Consider the following 22,075-nt stretch of genomic DNA (forward strand, 5'->3'; position numbering starts at 1 on the left):
GTGAGAGAGCTGAGGGGCCAAAACAGTGTGTGCTGGTGCTAGGAGGTGGGGCTGTTAAAACAGCATTGGTGAAAGTAGCGAATTAGTCCTATACTGTATTTACATGGAAATGTTGCAGATTATGAAAATCCTATTGCTTTAGGATCTTAACTCATTCATGCGCTAACATTGGTTGTAAGTTGGTAAATACTGTTAACATGCTAGCCCCTCTCTTTTCATAATCTCATCATGTTTCAATTAACATTTTTATGACAAAATAGAAAAAAAAAACTTAAGCTTATTATAAAAATCTTTCTTGGTGTTACAAGGACAAACACAATTAACACGCTCAAATACACACTGGCAATTGAGGACAAGTTATTTTTAAAATGATACACATGTACAACTCCCTTCTCTATCGATCTCTCTGTAGATAAAAAAAAAGTCTGTCAACAGAAATGGCAGGCGCCCTGGAGATGGGTTATAAGAATATTTCTGATGTGCTTCCCAAACTCAGAGGTAAACAGCAGCACATCTCGATACAGGCAACTTCATTTCGGATGTTTCATCTGAGGAAAGTACCCGTGTGAGCTAAGTTTGCCAACTCTGATCAAAATCCGAAGTGCAAGGATGAAAGGGACACAACGCAGACGTGTTGGGGGCGTGTTGGTGCAAGAGGGGGAAGTGAGAGCCTCCCCCATTCTGAACTGTGGAGTGTCAGACACTAATGCCCCAGGATAGAAGCTCTACTCTAGGGTATTAACTCAAACATGGACGACTAATGCCACGGGATAAAGCGTTCAGCCTCACTTACAGGGGCACAGGCACTCCCGCAGGATCACAGGGCCTGGGCGGCAAGCATTAAATTACCACAGACTTTCTTGTGACTGTGCCAAGGGATAGACTGGAGGCAGAGGTGCACAGCTCGAACCAGTGTCCACAGTCTGGACTTTGATTTTCAGATATGTAACACGGGCAGGGTGCCAATACAAATATATAACAGAGAAGAGAGAATATATTGAGTCTGTGGTTTTGGTGACCAATGCAGATCAGAGTGAGCCAGATAATCACCAAACATAATGTTTACACAAATAATCAAATAACTGTATAGGCCACAATGAGCTGTATCACTTTTTGGCTTCAAATCACAGATGGGTTTAGCAGGTTTTAGCTCATTAATCACAAAACATGTATACTTCATGTACCCGCTAAAAGCGGGTCACATATTTATAGTATCATGTTTGAAAAGGGCTCAGTAATTTCCTACAGGTGGGCACAGTAGTTTTTTGACATAATGTCAAAAGGGCTGGATTTACTATCATCCCAAATAAAGAGTATTAAATTGCATGTGCATTATAATATATTGCACGTGAAATTGTTGTACTTGTTATGGATGATCAACTAAGAATTATTGTGTAGATGACAACAGGTGCAAAAACACAATGGCGGTGGCAGTATTTAAATGAGGCTTTTTGTCTTTTAATGGTTTCTGCCTCTCAGAGTCGGGAGGGAAAGCAGCCACTGCGTAAAAACCCAGGTTTTTCATTCAGTGCGTCCAGAGTATGTGGAAATCGTATGTACCAGCCCATCCTGCCTAAAATTACAGTTAGTACTTGGGACAGCACAGCTGAAAAATTGCTTTGGGAAACCCCAGCAGAAACAGATACAGTATGCTGGAATGACCTAGACTCAAGGAAATGCCAGCAGATCATCCAGCCAGAGGGAACAATCACTGTCCGCACCGTGCCTGGTCATACCGCGATCTCCTGGCCCTGGCCCTGTACACACCAACTCCCCAGTCCCTCTCCGATACCTACAATGGGCTGTGTCGCTATTACGACCGGCGCGCTGTGAACAGTTGGTGATCGTTCCCTCTGGTTGGATGAATTTTACGCACTTCTGCAGCTGGGGGCTCTCCGCAGCGCCGCGCAACTTTCTAAATTCCTCCATCTCACGGAGAAAAGAAGTCAGGTAGAAACGAAATTTGCTTTATTGGCATGAATGTTAATACAACAGTATTGCCAAAGTTTCAAGGAAAATACAAAAAACCCCCAATTCAATTAATATAGTTAATGGAATAAATAAAATAATATAATTTTATTTCTATATATTGGATATGGAATAATATTATCTAATATTGTTAATTTCTCTACATCTTCTTCCATTACGGCTGTTTCTCCTTTTGGCAACGATAACAGCAGCCATCTCTGCGCAACACTTGGCGGTTTGTACCTTCCTTTCAAACGTATTAAATACAGATGCTGTTGCACTCACGTGAAATTGCTTTTATGCTGTTTAGATCACATTGCGTGTAGTAAATAAATGTATTTACGTTACCCTTCTATTACTTTGCACAATAAAATTGAAATGCCCCAAATTGCATATTCATTAAGGCAAAAGTAGTAAATGATGGTGCTACCTTCCACTTTTGGAAGACGTCATTCTCCGTGCACACCATTAGTAGATCAGCTTAAGTCTTAATTTGCTATCAAGTTTGCACACGTTTTTACTCTGGCAAGCCTCAAGCAATTGGTTGGGGACTATTTTCAGCTGTGAATGAATACACATTTGGTGCACACTAGTGAGTATTCATGGACAGTGAAAAGTACATTTTTAATTTACAATATTTTTTCAGTGAGACTCATCTATCAAACCCTCCATTGCGAAATCCTGGGAAAATATATTCACCAACCAGAATCAGTTGCTATCAACACAAATTATTGAAGATGGTCTCCCATTATTTCATTTTATTTTCATAATTACTTTTGATTTGAGTCACTAGGTGTCCTTATTAATGGTAAGATTATTCTGCTCTGCTGTGTGTCCTGGTAGATAAACCCCCACAGCTACATCATAAAATCATTCATGATTTGTCTGAACTTCTGGCTTTGATTATCCCCAAATCTGATAATATTTTAATAGTGGGGGACTTTTATCATCAATCTCTGCAGCCTGTCTAGTGGTTCCGCGTCAGATTTGACAATCTTATTGAGCTTTTTTATTTATTTTTATTTATAGTATTCATAAAGTAGACTTAGCAATGTCTGCTGATGCTTTCCCCTTTTCTCAGTGTTTCTGCCTGCTCCTGCATCTTCCACAATGACCAACCAACCCCAAATCTATGCCACTGCTTCCTTGTAGAGGAGCTAGTTATTCATTTAATGGTTGATTGTTTTTGTTACTTTACTTTGGAATCAATATAATAATAAATCAAGAAATGTCAGCTGTAAGGGTGTAGCGCAAAATTCTGGACCTGGTACATGGGCATTCTCTACAGGCCTCTCCTCACACCCACGGCTATTCATTCTAGTTTGTGGGCCCTCGACACATAGGGGCCCTGTACAGTCAATCCCACTTTCCCATCCCCAGTCATACGCCCCTAGTCAGATGATAATACTTGGGCTGTTAAGAGAGAATGCTGAAAAGCTGCACAAGCAACACAATGCAAGGCTGATAAAGTGTCATCCAGTGTTATGAATTACTTATTGCTGAAATGTCAGAAAGAGATTAAAGATGTGAGAGCAGCTTATTTCTGTGGCTTATTTTGAAGAACCATGGTCTGCTGTTATTCTCTAATTTTTATGCACTCATTGCACTTTAATAACTTCAGTAATTCAGTATGTTTTTTTGGCTGACAATGGAAAACTGCTGCTTTTCTCGCCACTAGGGGCGGGAGTAGATGGTGGGTGTAGTCAAAATCAACTTGACAGCGTGAAAGAAGTGCTGCTGTTGAGGCTAATTTGTTAATGTGCAAATCAGATGTACACTCTCCTGGAAAATATTGAATACTTGAAATGGCAGCTTGACTAGAACCATTAAATAGGCATTATCCCAGTTCTATCTCACACAGGCTCCGCCCTCTACTGGACTCTATGGGTACTACCTCCTCCAATCACACGCATGCACTTGCCCACTAAAATTTTATCATGCACGTAGCCGCACCAATAGGATGTCACTACCGATACGTGCTTGACGTATAAATAGCAGTGTCCCTACTGCCTCAGCATACTTTTTTCTTCAGCAAACGGCAAACTGCACACTGAATTCTTTGCACCCGGGTGAGGTGACCCATGTCCTGCCCGGATGAGTCTCCCCCCCCGGGAAGGGAGCGACTGGCCAAGTGACCGTTATGGAGGGAGAGAGGCCTGCTGACGCTGCCACAATCCCCTGTCTGGTGTTCAAGACACCATTGTTTTACATGTGCTGCTTGTGTACACTACAGTAAGGCTTTTGAGAATGTGGAAACTGTTTTTTGAGTAAAACATGTTAATTACATTCGTCAAAGAGCTAAGTTAACTTCTCTCATCAAAGAGCTAACTCCTGGGGTGAGGCTAAGGGTTCGCCCTGCGGCCTTGTGTTCACGAAGCCACTGTTCTAACATGTGCTGCTTGTGTATACTGTGGTGATGCTTGTGAATGTTAAACTGTTTATTAGAAACACATTACATTCTTAAAAGTGCTAATTCCACACCACCAACCCCATGTCATTGAGCTAGCCATGTCGAACACGCCGCTGCGCTCACCGACACTAAGCTAACAGCTCGCCCCGCGGCCCACGCTGCTCTCCCGGTCAGAACCGAGTGAGAGGGTGGGTGAGGCCCGGGCATCCACTTCGCTAGCCTGACCGCCGAGTGCACACGGCCATAATGGTCCGCTTCCACGATGTGACAGCCCAGAAACAAGCTGTTCTTACCGTGGAAACGTGGGCAATGCAGCAGTCTACTGTAACACTACATTCCCAGCGCGCCAATGAGGACATGCACGGGCGTGTTTCTTGCTCACTGGCAGTGAAAGCGTGTTGCATAAACAGACACACCGCCCTGCCGACATCTCTTTCGCCGAGCGTTCACAGCGCAGCTAGGCTAGTCCGCTATAGCCGGAGAGAGACAGCCAAAGTCAGGTCTCTCTCGGTATAGCGGGACAAAAGAGATCACTAGCTGCTTCGGTTGGTTTTGTTTCCTCCACGAGCAGCTCGTAGTGCCTGTTGCAGCAGGCGAGGCTGTCTACCCTGCCGCTGCTTCACATGGAAGCTGTGAGCTTGACGCGTCTTTGAACGCACCTTTTCGAAAAATGGCCCATGGTGTGTTCAAGGACACCACGGCCTTTTCGATTACAGCCCTTGGAAAAACTCTAAGCCTTATTATTAAAAAAGAACAAAAAAAAGGGTGACAGAGGAACAGAGGCTGATGCACACCACTAGACCTCCTCCCTCCGTTATGTGTCCAGAATGCAATTATTTGTGTTTCATGTGCTGCTGGTACACACTGAAAATGCTGTGAATGTTCAACTGATTAAATACAGTACATTCCTAGAGCAAGAGCATTCTCCTCCCCACCGAACCCCCTACATCTTCGGCTCGGTGCGTAACGCGCTTCAGTCTCCACAAAACTGCACGTTCACCAATGCTAAGCTATGATCCGACCTGCAGCCCACACTGCTCTCCTTGCTAAGCTCGAGAGAGACAGTGGGAGATTTTCTGCGCTAGTCAAACCACTGGGACAGAAGCCCATGTCCACGTCGCTCTCATGGTGGCATCCAAGCAAGACGGCAGTAAGACCTGGGCTTCCTCCTTGCTGGCCGGCTGTCCGGCCCGCGCAACAGGTCGCCTACATCGCCTGGCAGCCGAATGAAGGGCTGCTGCTATGACGGTGACACAATGCAGCAACGCAAGGTAACTCTGCGTTCCCCGTGCGCTCACAACTGTGTCCACGGGAACACTCCTAGCTCACTGACAGTGTGTGTGTGTTCCTAAAACACACAACCACCTTGTCGACACATGCTCAACCGAACCAGCGCAGCGTTTAGCTGACTAGCTGCGATGGCATGATTCGAGCTAACGCCAATCTAGGTCAGATATAGCCAGACAACACGTCTCTTCCAGCGGTGCGGCCTGTGGCACTTTATCACAGTGAACAGCGGCTCATTCTCCCAACGGCAGCTCGCTACAATGGAGAGGAGGATGCCCTGTCCTGACTCGGCTTCACTAGGCAGCTGTGTTGATATTGACTGCTTCACTGACGACGCGCTCACGGTGACACTGTTGCACATTGGTCCGTCATTGGAGCAGCGAGCTGTTGTGCGTTCAAGGACACCACGGATCAACAGACCGTGGGGTATTCAAGGACACCACAGAGCAGCAAGCTGTGGTGCGTTTAAAGACACCAGGGAGCAACCGGCTGCTGAAGATGCGTTGTACGATCACGTGTACACATTTTCATGCAAAATGGCGACACCGCATTCTGAGACGAGGCTACTCTCTTCAGTTCTGCTGCATACCACCAGTTTTCCTGGACATAATGGAAGCCAGTCTATCCTCTCAAGAGGAAGTGGACTTCCTGGCTGCCGAGATCCAGCAACTTCTGCTAAAGCAGGCTGTCTTAGGGCATCTCTTCGCATGACATGCACAGAGGTCTTGCACCATGTACTTTTGGTCCCCAAAAAGAGGCTTCTGAGCCATTTTGGATCTCCGTCACCTGAACCAGCATAATGGACAAAAGGGCGTTTCCACATGCTGATGATCAAGAAACTGCTGGAGCCAGAGCAGCCCTGCAACTGGTTCACCGCCATCGACCTGAAAGACGCCTATTTCAAGTTGAGGTGACGCAGTAACAGGGTATTTCTGTGCTTCTCCTCTCAGGGGGTAGCCTACAAATACATTAGGCTCACCGTCAACTACTCGCTAGCCCCCCACACGCTCAGCAGATGCATAGCACTGCAATCGTTGCGCGAGAAGGGCATGAGGGTTCTTTTCTACTCACGACCTCATGGTCACGGAGAGATTAAGAGAGCCTTGAGTGATCTCCACACAGCCCAGTTGATTTTGCACCTCAGCAGCCTGGGGTTGCGATCAAGGGAAGAGAAATTCCCCCCAGCTGCTGCAGCGAGCGGAGTGTCAGGGGATTGTGCTCAACTGCAACACTCCAAGAGCGTATCTGTTGAGACAGGTGCGTCGCTTGGTGGTCCACAGGCTGCAGCAGGGGACAGCTACAGTGATGCTGCTGTTGGGCCTTGGGGCAGTAGTCCATCATGTGGTCCCTCTGGGATTGCTGCACAGGCGACGGCTACAATGTTGGTATGCCAGCCTGCATCTGGACCTCAAGAGGCAAAGGTAATGCATGGTGACCCCCCCTCCCCTTCAACTCTAGTTCAGGAGGACCTGCAGTTCTGGGGGTCTCTCACTGTCTGCTCGGCAGGGTGTCTTCATCCGTGTCAGTCTTCATAGATAAGTCTCTCACTGGATGGGGAGGGACCTGCCAGGGGAGTGCAGTGTGTGTGGCTCCCTGAGGAGAGCCGAGGGGGCCACACACCTCACATCCACAATCCACTCCAGGTTGTGTTTCTAGTGTGGTGGTGCGTTTCCTCCAGCGCGTACATCAACAGACAGGGCGGAGTCCAATCCATGGCTCTGTTGGCACTGGCAGGGAACCTATAGATATGGGCATCAGAACACTTGCTGTCTCTGAAAGCCCTTCACATCCCAGGCTTGGAGAACGGGGGTGGCTGACCTCATGTTGAGGGCTGGCCCCCAACCGAGCGGGTGGAGACTGCACAACAATGTGGTTAAGCAGATCTGAGCTCGCTTCGGGAGAGTGGACTTGGATCTGTTTGCCAACACCCACTGCCCGCTGTGGTTCTCAATTCAGCCACAGGACAGAGAGTTACACACGCATGGAACGGTCATTCATCATTCTGGTAGAAGTGACGCAGCCTACAGTGAGTGAGGCTTCATATGCACAATGCTGGTGTTGGACCAGCCTCTTCAGGTTTTGCTCCTAAAAGGGGGGAGAGGCATACTCAGGTTGGTCTATCTGCTGAGGCCGTACTGACCATCCAAGCGGCGGGCCACCATGTCTTGCTGTAAACTTAAGTGGTTGGGCTTTCAGCATTGATGAATTGAAAGAGAGACGGATCTGCCTACCTGTTCGGTGGGATCCGTTTTCTCTTTCCTGCGAGGTCTGATGTCGCCCTGCAGCTATCTCTCCTGTCACTGGGGGGTTTGGTGACAGGACAGTCTTCACCAACCCCCTCATGATACGCTTTCTGCAGGGTGTGAGAAGACAGCGACGTGGACTCGGCATTTCAGTAGGACTTGCTGCTTGTGTCGGTGGCTCAAAAAACTGCACCTTATGAGCTGGAGCAGTCCTCATTGAAAATGCTATGTCTTGAACAGCCCTGCGCCTTGCTCTCACCTCTGCTAAGAAGATGAGTGAGCTGTGTGCCTGTCGGTTCACCCCCAGCTGCATGCTGGTTCTTGGTGTCCACAGTGCAGCTGGATTGAGACAACACACCTCCTTTGTTCTTAAGAACATAAGGAGCATGTTCAGGTCCAGGACAATAAATCTGGATGCTTTCTACCCCCCTACCCCACGGTGCAGGGGGGGTGAGAGTGCATCTATTGTGTCCATGTGTGCTATGCTAACGTCATATGTAGAGCACACAGCCCCCATTCGATGCACTGTTCAGCTGTTTGTCTGTTTCAGTGATAGTGCAGTCAGTAAAACCCTGTCCAAGAAGAGCCTGGCCAGCTGGCTTTGTGACTGAATCTCCCAAGCCTGTACATGGGCGGGAATAGAACCACCCTTAGCGGTTCATGCACATTCCACTCGGGAGTGTGGAAGTGTCTACGACCCTTTTTCAGCGGGGTGTGTGTCGCAGAGATCTGCACAATGGCATCTTGGCCCTTACTGTGCCCGTTTGTGTGTTTCTATCTCTTGGATATGTCGGGCTCCTTCTCGGGATCCTGCTCGCAAGTGCGACCTGGATCTGAAAAGTGAGGATCTGGTGACTACTGGGTGTAGAGGGGGAACATACCCTGGCAGTGCCTGACATTCCAGTGACAAGTCTGGGCAGTCCAGGTGTTAATGGTCAGGTCAAGCCCCTATCGGTCCAGCAACCTTCTCAGGGGTGTCCCACCATTCTGTCACTAGGTGATGTGGTGGTCGGGGCTTTGGCCGGCCTGTGGCCGACCGGGTTGGCGTGGTGGACTTTGGCTTGTTGGCTAGGGCGGACAGTCATTGTGCCTGTGTGAGATAGAACAAAGGTTATGATATGGTAACCCTAGTTCTATAAGCACAGGCGGAGCCCTCTACCGATGAGCCCTGCCGCTCTGACGGCATCTGCTGAAGAGGCGGTCGGATGCTGAGGCAGCAGGGACACTGCTATTTATACACGTATCGGTAGCGACGTCCTATTGGTCAGCTACGTGCACGATAAAATTCCAGTGGGCAAGTGCGTGCGTGTGATTGGAGGAGGTAGTACCCATAGAATCCAGTAGAGGGCTCCGCCTGTGCTTATAGAACTAGGGTTACCATATCGTAACCTTCGTTACAACAAATTAAAAGTGATTGTCTTTTAGATAGATATAAGCATTCACTGATATGACGCCCCTATCGGCAGGATGACATTTTTCAAAGCTTTCTAAAACAGTTTTTACCAATCACCAAACAGTTTTCTGATCAGAGACCGCTATGATATCATGGTTTGGGTTCGAATAACTACACATTCTCATTCTTCATCAGATTTTTATTTGTACTGACAAAAAGAAAGGATGGACCAAATGTACTTTTTCAAGATGAAATATTTCTTTACCTTTCTTTAAGCCAGTAAAAGGTTTTCTTTGGTTTATTTTGAGAGTAATGTGGCAAACACTGAGACCTTGGAGGAAATAGTAATTAGTACAGTGCACACTGTTCTGTTTCTGTACACCTTATCATCAAAGGGTTGCAAATACAAAGATAAAACACAGAAAGCCTGGTGCAATGTTGGGATGATTATTAGTTTTTCAGGTCATTGTTTTATTAACTTGATAAGTTATCCTTTGTCTGTAAAGCAGAACTGCTATTTCCAACACTCCTCTCACATGTTCCTTACTGTACGTCTGTGAAACCTGTCAAAAGTAAATTTTCTGATGGTCTTTGACCATTTTTAAAAACTGGTCTGTGTTCATTTGTAGTTGCACTATAGAGCAGAGCTCAACTCAAAGTAAGGATTTTAAAATTTGATTTAGGAACACATTTTCACTGGTTACAGAGTTATCTATCCAAAAGAGTCTTCTGTCACCATTCCCATGTGAGATTCCACGCCATCTGGAGTCCTGAAAGGTTCAGTTTTTGGCCTCTCTTATTCTTAATGTACATGATTCCACTTGGACTTTCACTAACTTACTATAAATTTTCATTATTATGCTGACAACACAGTTATGTCTGCCTATAAAAGCTCAAGGCTCCAGCAGGCTCACGATGCTCACTCTCAAACTGCACCTCAGATAAAAAATAATGGATGTCACAGAGTTTTCTGCAACTACATGAGACCAAATCAAAAACAGTTCTTGAGGTACCCAACTCCATTTTATTGATTCACCATGAATTTCTGTCTGCCAAAGTAAAACCAGTAGCAATTAATAGGTGCAATTTTGGACAGCCATTTGATGTTTGATGTTCTGGGTTGGACCATGCTGTTTCTTTCAACTGTGGAACATTCCTAGACCATTTGTCATCTAAAATAATCTGGAAAAGGTCACTGAGGCTTTGATTTCCTCTCTCACCCACAACTACAACTCATATTTCTGTCTCAGTCAGAAGTCCTGCAAAATGCAGCAAGAGCAGAACAACATCAAGCACTTTATTACATTTCTGCAGGTGAAACGGGGGGGGGGGGGGGGGGGGGGGGCATGCAACAAAGGTCCCATAAAGCCAGAATAAAACTAAGACATTGCAATTATATGGTATGCATCTCAGACCACTTTAGGCGCCTGCATCTATTATTTTGTACCTCTCAGTGGGTCTTTTGTGAAGCTACTGTAAATATTAAAGATAATTTCAATAATTCTGAGACGTGACATGAATATCAGTTTACTAGTCATGGGGAGTGCTACTCAGCCTGTGAAAACATGTATAGTGTCTTGTGGTTCTGGAGGAAGTGTGAGAAAATAACCCCTGACATTTTCATCAGGGTTATCTTGGCTTAGGCTTTGAGACTTTAAAACCTGGGGGCATTACGTTTGAAAGACATTACGAAGTAAGGTATTTGAGTTGTACTATGGGAAATACAGGATCCAGCATTTTTGGAGCGTGACCTAGGCTCTATTAATGTCTACAGGTCTAGAAAGTCTGTTTCTTCAATTGTGACCATTTCAAAAAACTAAATAAATAAATTAATCCCTCAACTTTATGGAAGTCTAACACCAAACCATCCTTTTAAGTCCATATAGATAGATCCCTTAGGTGCTGCATTGTGGGACTGGTACCCATCAGTCCCTTATGAGGAGTGATATGGTGCTTTCCATAATGTGTTAATGTGTTTTTTCTCTGTATTTCCCCACGTGAGTGTTGACAGTAACAATGCTATGATTAATAAATTAATTAAAACCAGATTCTACAGTGATGCTGCAGACAAGTGATCTGCATAGCCCCTCAACTTTTGAAAGCCATATGTTACTTCTTTAGTTTCACCAAATGACTAATAAAAACAAAATAATACCAAAAAAAATAAATGAAACCACTCGAGGGAAAAAGTTTAGAGGGATAGAGAAATGTCTGTCCAAGTTTGCTGTTGCCAGGTTACAAAGCTGCAAATGAAGTGGGCCTCCAAATGAAAAGATGGCCTCCTCTTTCTCCTCAAGTCTAAATTGTTGTAGGACATTGCCATGGATTTAAAGCCAAATATTGTGGCTTGACAGAGCAGGAGGGACTTACTTAAAACCTCCTGAGCACTGACGCCCCCGGTGACGCACGCGATCTTTACTTTTGCCATTTTCAGTCCAAAAATCAGCTGATTTGTTGCTAAAAATATCGCTGGGCGCCATCTTGACTATTGCGCAATACCTGGGATCTGTGCCTGTCGTCTCTCGCCTTTTTCTGCAAAGCAGGAGAAGTGTTTCTTTGGAATACATGGCCTTTTTTGCAGCCTGGCAGCCAACCTGTAGTAGCTACATAGACATCCAGGGTATCAAATGAAAGATCAGCTCAATCCGGATCAACTGTGTTCCGCTCTCCAGTTACACACCTGTAAAGCATAGGAGCGCTTTTGGTCACAGGAATGTTGATGAATATTCACTGTTTTTATGAATATATCTTATGTTTTAGTTATTCGGAACGTGGCTGTATGGAGAGAAATAGTGTTTTAAAGATAACTCCCAATAAAAGTCAACATTTAAACAGTAAACATTGACAAAATATGGATATTCGCATGGTATATTTTGAAAAAATTGTGGATTCTGTTGTATTTTAGTTTATTTTCATCAAATCTACAGTTACAATTGCATTCCAGGTGTATTAGAAGGTATTCAGTTGTATTATCTAATGATGGTTTTGATGGTTTATTGCATTAAAAATAAAGCTTTTTTATCACATTTTTCTTTATTGCATCTCCATTTACTCTGCAGTGGTAAAATAAATATGTTAATTTACAATGGATTTATATTCCTTAGCTTCTGACCATTCAGAGGAGACCAGAATTATGCATCTAAGCCAAATGCTTGAGGAGTTATTCCTGATTAATTTTGGGTATGTTATTTTATGCGTTTTTCCTGGAAATAGGGGCAAATAGCTGGTGGTTTCCAACAGGATATTATTAATAAAACACACTTTTCCTCAACATCAATCCTGAATCTTAATACAACTGTTGTTTATTTGATACACATATTATAGCAGTGAGTGCAGCGGTAACATCAGATGCTATTTACGCTGGGGGAAGAGGGTAGTTTGTCCGAAAGCTTTTGTTAGTGACTGTTACTTGCTGAACTTAAGCTACGTTTACTTGAGATAAAGGAAAGGGGATATTTGGAAAACACTAGTGTTGATAAAGTGAAAGTCATTAAAATTGCGATTAATATCTCTAGTAGCGTATTTCAAAACAATGTCAGTCCCCATGGAACAGCAGTTGGCAAATAAGTCTGGCATCAGGCATTGTTGCATCAGGCATTGTTGCAAGTGAAAACTAAATGTCATAGTGTTCCTGTTAAAGCTGTTGTATATCCTTCCATTCATTGACCAAATGGATTTTGAAGATATTTTAGGAGAGCGAGAGAGAGAGAGAGAGAGAGAGAGAGAGAGAGAGAGAGAGAGAGATTTGATACGCTTTAATTACTTGTTTAATGAAATGTATGGGGTTGATTGTTATTATGTAGTATGTATGATGCTTTGGCAATATTGTTGTTACACATTCATGCCAATAAAGCTGAATTGAATTGAATTGAATTGAGAGAGAGAGAGGCTGGAGAATGGCAGGGCAGCTGATTCTGAGGTCAGTAGTGGTCTACAGGTCTAAGGAATTGTGGGCTGTTTTGTTTTCTTCTAACAACAGACAGGCAAAGGCAAGGCCTAAACTGAATTATTTCATGATATTTATTATATTTATATATACTGACCAATTTAACTTTCTGCATTTATTGGCTGTAATAAATTTAATAAATATGTAGATGTTGCCTAAATGGCTAGGCTATACATGAGCATATATCCACAGATCTACACACAGGAAAATATAATAAACTAAAAGCAATCATACATACTACCTGTATCCATACATATAGTAATCATTACTCCAAATTGTTTATTCCTTCCACCATCAGGTTATTAAATTCAGACAGTACCACTTTAAATAGGATCCTTATCAACAGCTTACGTATGTTTGTATGCAGCCAAACTACAGAGAAAAATCACACTCTTATTGAACCAATCCATAGTGCAATAACAGTAATTAGTGTAATTAAATAGCATTCTTTGGACCTGCAACTTATCTAATAGAGTTAGAGAATTAGATATGGTATTACTTTATCACACAGTCACAGTCTGCAGAAGAACTCAGTCTGTCCTAAGTGAATTCCCCCCATGCAGCGTTGATGTGTCTAAAAGCTAACATTATGTGGGTGTCTGAATCATTGTATGTGGGTGGGACAAGACCCACCCAGTTTTTAAGACCAACATTATTGGACCCACTCACTTTTACTGTCTGTAATTCAGTGCATCTGTTTTTCACCCTTCATCGTCAATCAAATCCATTCCACTTGAGGAATGCACTAATAAATTACCTCCATTCTTCAGCCGTCACTTTCACGCTGCTGCTTCTTCAAATCCCTTCCACTCGGCTCATTCAGAGTCCATATAATTTAAACTCCATTCCTTGTTTTCACTGCCCGCGCCTGCAGGACTTTATTGTCATTGCAAATGCAGTTTAGAGTAAAACATTGAACTTAGCAGCTTTAAAATGGCATATAAGCAATAAGCAAATTTCTTTTGCTTCCGACGCCCATGTAACATTACAGTAACTTTTGTTCAACAGAGTAGAAATGGAAGAATAGAGTATGTCTGTCGCTTTACATTTGTTAACATCTTGGTGTCTCTTTACTGGTTGTTGACATAAGTGTAGTTCTAATACAGTAAAAAAACGATGCTAGTGCAAAGATTTTGCCAGCGCAAGTTACACATACCCTGGGGGCTAAGCCCCCCCTGTCTTTCAATCCTAATGATGTCCCTTGTGTGCTTCATGAAGCTCAGGAAGATTCCAGCAGATGTTTTGTTTGTTTGACATTGTTTTACATATTAAACTTTATTCCTTACTGAAATTAATCAGTGTCATAATACATTTTTTTTACATTACATATTTTACATATGATTCCTTTTGTGTTTTGATCATTGCTGTTGTATATAAATAGTAAGACGATGGTGAGTCAGAGTTGGAGAGAGGAGTTAATAAAGTTTTGCTAGCAGCTCCTGTATGTGCACAAGAAACTCCTCTCCCTCGGTTTCCACTGGCGTTTCCTGTGACAACTAACCTCTCACTAGATTTCAGAGAGAGAATTGTCCTTGAGCGAGACTTCTGTTTCTTGTTAAAACCAAAGCGTGTCACCGGGAGTCACTCGTATGATCCTTTCCATGATGTTCACCTCGTATAACAGTCTGAGCCTGTCGGTGGCAAAAAGAAACACTTTTTGTGAAGGTAATTTTGACAGGCACAATTGCCCCACTGCAGTCGATTCGCGGCTGCTGGCTGAAACTTGCAAAACCTTTTGTGAGGTTAAGAATTATCACTTAAGGAGGAGTATAATTGAATGGGGTCCATTATAGAAAGTTTCACTGTATATTGTACATATGAAAAGAGAAAAAAATACATTACAATAATGTACAAAATGAGTCATGGCAGCTGTAGAGTTAAACCGTCCATGCTGTAGCCATCTTGGCGTGGCCTCTTGAAGGCCCTCAGTGATTAGATGATGATTGACATTCTGAAAGTGACACTTTCATGCTACTTGAGAAACACATTGTATCACTCTCTTGTTATTATCTTTCCCCTTCACTGCTCTCTGACTGAAACAGGCCTCATTATATTTATTTTGCACAGAAGGTGAAATTTGAGAAAATAAGGTTTTTCTTAAAGCAGGGTATGTTTTAGAAAGTTGCCCCTGACTTTCTTGAACAAAGGCATGGATGGGATCAATGTAACCACTTGGTTATATAAAAGTGGTATTTTCTTTGTTTTATCTTGAAGGGTTTTTTTTATTGTGAAGTGTTGAAACACAGTACTTTTGGTTGTACAGGATAGTTCACTTGAACTTAATGACATGTTCACTGTTGAGCCAAACTCTCCTGCAATGAGGTGATTCACATTCTGATGTGACACTTTAATGTCACTTGACTAGCCTTTCCATTTGCTGTCTTGTTGTTATTCACTCCATCCACCTCACCCTGTCGTCATCAGCCTAATAACACGGTGCTGTGGAATGATCGTGTTCCCTACATCTCATCCTAATACCTTAGCAGAGGTATTCCAGGAGGGCTGGGGACTGTGGGAAAAATGTAACCAAGCATTACTCACTGCTGTTTAAAGTCATGCCCACAAAAATAGATAAAGGATATTTTTCTCCAGAAAGTGACCTCCTTTGAGTAAGTTTCTTTTCAATATCAGAACCCATCGGCTTTTCCTCTGGGGGCAACAGCTTATGTTTCAGGCCTTCTGGTGTAGCCAACACACTTCTTCTTGTTGGTGCTCGTCAACGTTTTAAGTCTGATTAGCAATCTCGGAACACATAAGCTATCGTCTGATGACCATTTGAATACAGATACATTTTTTAAAAATGTAATAAAAAGCTAATCTTTAGGGTTCCGTCTTGTTTGCTCTCGACATAGACTGTTTACCTGCATGCAAGCAAGGCCTGCTTAAACATGATTGATCATTACTACTCGGACTACAAACGGAAACCAGAACCAACAAAATCGTGTCCCTTGCCTACAGATTCTGCATTGCAGATCCCTGTTTACAGAGTTTCTTTCAAAATGAGAAAATAGTGTAGATTATACCATATCAGTATATTTTCACATCGGTGATCTGATTTCTTTTGTATTAAAGTATGATCATAAAGTGGGAAAATAGCAATAATGGTCTTTGTTCTCCTCTTTTGCCGGTGTTGAGGAAATGAGAAAAAAAGACATAATTTGATTTTGTAATGAATGTGTATATTTTAACAAGCTCGCTCTGTGAGTTTTAGTTTCCGTGGAGCTAGTTGATATGTAGTATATTTACTTTGATTAGTAGAAGAAATTCTTTGCGCTATGCGCATGCGCGCGCACACACACGCACGCACACACACACACACACACACACACACACACACACACACACACACAACTGAGAATGGACATACACACATTATGTAAGATACATGAAACACAAGGCGCACACATTTTTAAACAGAGTTTACCTTTCACAATCCAGGGAGTCATTTGATTGATTTACTGTCAGAAATCTCAGAAATATTACATAGTAACCTTTAAATACGTCACTTTATGTAGGACATTTAATGTTCCTTTTTATTTTTATTTTAAATAAAATTTCATGTGTATCAATATGAAGTGATAATGAGAAAATCTATCTTTCTTGGAAGCATTAAGGTTTAAAGTTTGAATGCATACACATGTCTTGAATAGATCTATGGATAGATATATTGTAAAAAAAAAAAAACAACAACAAAAAACCATATGTGAGCCTAAAAGCTCTATCACTTTGGCTTCAACTCATCTGATAAAGCATACATTTTACAAAAAACCCTAAGCTCCATTTAGCACCACAATTTTTCATGCATGCTGGATTCCACCCAAAACATGTAGCCTTACGCTCCCTTAAACAGCAGCAGCCTATTTCTGTAACATGCACGTCAGTGGTGCTGCTGGACAGGAAATAGACATGCCAGTTTGTAAAAAAAAAAAAAAAAAAGAAACACCTTCTGATGGACATGATCATTATGAAAATTAATACTTGTAAAGAATGACTGATTACACTGGGTTTTCTCTGCCTGTCTGTCTGTGTTCTCTTGCCGATGCTATTACAGCACCACTTGTACAACTTTATAAGTCAACTTTTGCTTCTGGCAAAATTCCCTCAATATGGAAAACAGTTCAGGCAGTTCCATTACACAAAAGTGGTGACACTTGTGAGCTCAACAACCATCAGCTAAAGCTGTAATTTCTCAAATGCTGCAATAAGCTGTAATTTCATATCTTTGCTTGGTGTTGGTTCAGATCATATCATTCTGGTAGAATTTTGTCTGTTGTTGCTGTCTCCTGCAAATGATGTTTTCCTACTACTAATTAGTTTTTACAAATACATTTGTTGGGCAGTTGGTGACCTAATTGTTGCCTGCATTATTTTCCGTGGTGACATTTTTTTCCTGCATGTACTTTGTAAGGAGGTGGTCATGGTTGATGGTGGGTGTAAAAAAGCACAAGACTTTGACACTGAAGACTGGGGTTTGCATCCTGAATCCCACACTGACTGGGATCTATCCAAAAACGAATGTAAGGACATTGATGAGCTCACAGAGACTGTTTCCACATTCATCACCTTCTGTGAGGACTAGGTCATCCCTCGTAAATCCATTTCCATATATCTAAATAATAAACCAATGGGTCTTTTAAGAAGTGTCCGATTTCCCTCAATGGCATGTCAGATCTTGCCCTCTCAAATGAACACTTTTTATAATCGTTTTAATATTTATGATTTTAATGAGGAGCTGTCAGCTTTTAATAACATTGCCCCAGGGCAGAGTAATGTCCAGGTTGACAGAAACAAAGTCCTGACACTCTTCAGAGGTATAAAGGAAAGGAAAAGTCCTGGCCCCGACGGCATTGGAGGCCATATATTAAAGAACTGTGCTGAACAGCTGGCAGACATTTTTTGGAAAGACTCAACTATTGTTCCGATGCCTAAAAATAAGGCTCCAGAGTCTCTTAATGACTTTAGGCCTGTGGCGCTAACGTCCCTCACTATGAAGATGTTAGAGAAGATTGTGAAGGACGAACTTTTGAACTCTGTCCAGGATCTACCAGACCCGCTTCAATTCGCCTACAGACAAAACCAGGGAGTGGAAGATGCAGCATGTACTCTTTTTAACTTGATCTATACCCATCTTGAGGGTGCAAAGAGCTTTGTGTGGCTGCTTTTTATTGACTTTTCTTCAGCTTTTAATTGCATCCAACCACATGTTTTAGCAGGGATTTTAAAGAGTACTTTTAATATCGATCCTAATCTTATCTGTTGGTTGATGAACTTCTTAACTAGCGTGAGAGTGAATAGCATTTTATCTGATGTCCTCTTTTCCTCCACTGGTTCCCCCCAGGGCTGCGTCCTCTTCGCTATTTTATTTATTTTATATACAAATGCATGCCAAAACCAGCACACCAAGCGTCATATCATTAAGTTTGTTAAGGACTCGGTAATAGTGTCACTGTTGACGCCCAACGACCCTGAGCATGGCACTATTTTAAATGATTTTACAGAATGGTGCAAGTCATCTTTTATTAATATTAACGTGGCAAAAACTAAAAAAATGCTGATCGATTTTAGAAAGAATCCCCCCACCCTCTCTTCTACACTCATTAAAGATCAAGCTATCAAAGTGTTGAAGCAATAAAAATGCCTTGGTATCATAATCGATGACAAACTCACCTTTGAGCCACAAGTTGACACTGTCTGTAAAAAATCACATCAACGCATGTTTTTTTTATGGTAAACATTTTAATGTCGATAACACTTTTCTGAGGATGTTTTATTGTTGTTTTATTGAAACTATTCTTTTTTTTTGCCCTTGTGAGCTGGTTTGGGTCCCTCTCTCTTAAAAACAAAAACAGGCTGCAATATATAGTTACAGTGCCTTGCGAAAGTATTCGGCCCCCTTGAACTTTTCGACCTTTTGCCACATTTCAGGCTTCAAACATAAAGATATAAAACTGTAATTTTTTGTGAAGAATCAACAACAAGTGGGACACAATTATGAAGTGGAATGAAATTTATTGGATATTTCAAACCTTTTTAACAAATAAAAAACTGAAAAATTGGGCGTGCAGAGAGCATCATGACGAACAAGGAACACACCAGGCAGGTCCGAGATACTGTTGTGGAGAAGTTTAAAGCCGGATTTGGATACAAAAAGATTGCCCAAGCTTTAAACATCCCAAGGAGCACTGTGCAAGCGATAATATTGAAATGGAAGGAGTATCAGACCACTGCAAATCTACGAAGACCCGGTCGTCCCTCTAAACTTTCAGCTCATACAAGGAGAAGACTGATCAGAGATTCAGCCAAGAGGCCCATGATCACTCTGGATGAACTGCAGAGATCTACAGCTGAGGTGGGAGACTCTGTCCATAGGACAACAATCAGTCGTATACTGCACAAATCTGGCCTTTATGGAAGAGTGGCAAGAAGAAAGCCATTTCTTAAAGATATCCATAAAAAGTCTTGTTTAAAGTTTGCCACAAGCCACCTGGGAGACACACCAAACATGTGGAAGAAGGTGCTCTGGTCAGATGAAACCAAAATCGAACTTTTTGGCAACAATGCAAAACGTTATGTTTGGCATAAAAGCAACACAGCTCATCACCCTGAACACACCATCCCCACTGTCAAACATGGTGGTGGCAGCATCATGGTTTGGGCCTGCTTTTCATCAGCAGGGACAGGGAAGATGGTTAAAATTGATGGGAAGATGGATGGAGCCAAATACAGGACCATTCTGGAAGAAAGCCTGATGGAGTCTGCAAAAGACCTGAGACTGGGACGGAGATTTGTCTTCCAACAAGACAATGATCCAAAACATAAAGCAAAATCTACACTGGAATGGTTCACAAATAAACATATCCAGGTGTTAGAATGGCCAAGTCAAAGTCCAGACCTGAATCCAATCGAGAATCTGTGGAAAGAACTGAAAACTGCTGTTCACAAACACTCTCTATCCAACCTCACTGAGCTCGAGCTGTTTTGCAAGGAGGAATGGGCAAAAATTTCAGTCTCTCGATGTGCTAAACTGATAGAGACGTACCCCAAGCGACTTACAGCTGTAATCGCAGCAAAAGGTGGCGCTACAAAGTATTAACTTAAGGGGGCTGAATAATTTTGCACGCCCAAGTTCTCAGTTTTTTATTTGTTAAAAAGGTTTGGAATATCCAATAAATTTCGTTCCATTTCATAATTGTGTCCCTCTTGTTGTTGTTTCTTCACAAAAAATTACAGTTTTATATCTTTATGTTTGAAGCCTGAAATGTGGCAAAAGGTCAAAGTTCAAGGGGGCCGAATACTTTCGCAAGGCACTGTAAAGTGTGTGGCAAAATTTCCCACAACCCTCTGACTGACTTAAATTCTGTATATGAGACAAGGACCCTCAAGAAGGCACAATCAGTCCTGGCGGACCCAAGTCACCCCCTGAACAGCTATTTCATATTGTTGCCATCTGGCTTTAGTCTGCCTAAATGCAGGACAAACAGACACAAAAACTCTTTTGTCTCTGCTGCTATAGGGTTTTTTAATAATTCAATGTTAGATGTGGACTGTGTAGTATGTATTTATTTTTGTTTCTTACTGATGTTGGCTTGTTTTGTATAACTTGTGTGTTATTTATGTTACATGCTGCTGCACAATGAATTGCCCCCCGGGGATAATAAAGACTCCTTGAACCTTGAACCTGTGGTTAGTTTTAGACAACACAGTGCTATGGTTAAGGTAAAGGAAAGATTTTTTTTTTCAGTTGTTGTTGACTCTTTCCATATTAAACCAAAACCATGACCATGAATTCCCTAATCTTAACCAAATACGCTAACCACAGGATACATTAAGTGTCAACATTTTGCAATTTGCCAGATACAATAAACATAAACAACATTTTCTCATTATGTTGATAAAAATGTTATCAGGGCAGAATTATTTTCTTATGTGATGTCGCAAATTAATAGTATGTGCATATAAGTTCTTGGTGACAGAGCTGTTAAATGAAAAAACACAGATGGTTGATATATTAATATTAAGAATGGTCATGATAAAATATGACATTATTGTCCCATAAAAATATGTACTAATAACGATCAGGAGTTTAAAATAACTTGTATTATATTACATTGGTGCCTTGTTGTTTTGACACATGATATATTGCTGTTTACGTTACAAACAGGATGTAAGGTCCATTGAGATATACTGTAGAATCTGATTGTTTTTATAGATTGATATACTGAAGCGGAACTGTTCTAAACAACCATGTCAGAGATATCTCAAATGGTTTTGACATTTAAGATCGATTTTTTCCCCCCCTCTCTTGCCAGCAGTGAGAGAGGGTCGTCTCTGCATGACACAAGGGGTTGTGTACAATGGAAACACCCAGTGGAGCACAATCCCTGGCAATCTGATGTGAGGTGGAACCCTACCTTGTCAGGCAGTGTAGCTACAGCGAGTCATGACACAGAGACAGGTTTTCTTTCGGAAGGCCGCGGCCTTTCTTCTCTTCCTAGCACAGCCATTTGGGTTGCTGCATAAATCACCTCTAAGTCGCCTTAAGTCCAAATCCTCATGAGCTTTGAATGGCGTCTAGAAGTAGGACTGTAGGATTGCTGAAAATTGAATTTTAGTTCTGCGGATTTACTTATTGTTGGGGGTAATCATTCATGGATTTGGTTTGGTCTCAGTTGCTTTTTTATTTGCAGTAGAGATAGAGGGATTTTATATGCATACCATTAGAGGGTTATAATGGGCCACTGACGGCAGGTTTTGCAAATTGGATGTGACTTGTATTATGCTTCAGAAGCAGTTTCATTTCATGCAATAAGCAGTAAAGATGATTGTCA

This window comes from Micropterus salmoides, unplaced genomic scaffold (genome assembly GCF_014851395.1).
Source record: "Micropterus salmoides isolate LMB-PRFRI ecotype aquatic unplaced genomic scaffold, ASM1485139v1 Ms_hic_scaffold_20, whole genome shotgun sequence".
Classification (NCBI taxonomy): Eukaryota; Metazoa; Chordata; class Actinopteri; order Centrarchiformes; family Centrarchidae; genus Micropterus; species Micropterus salmoides.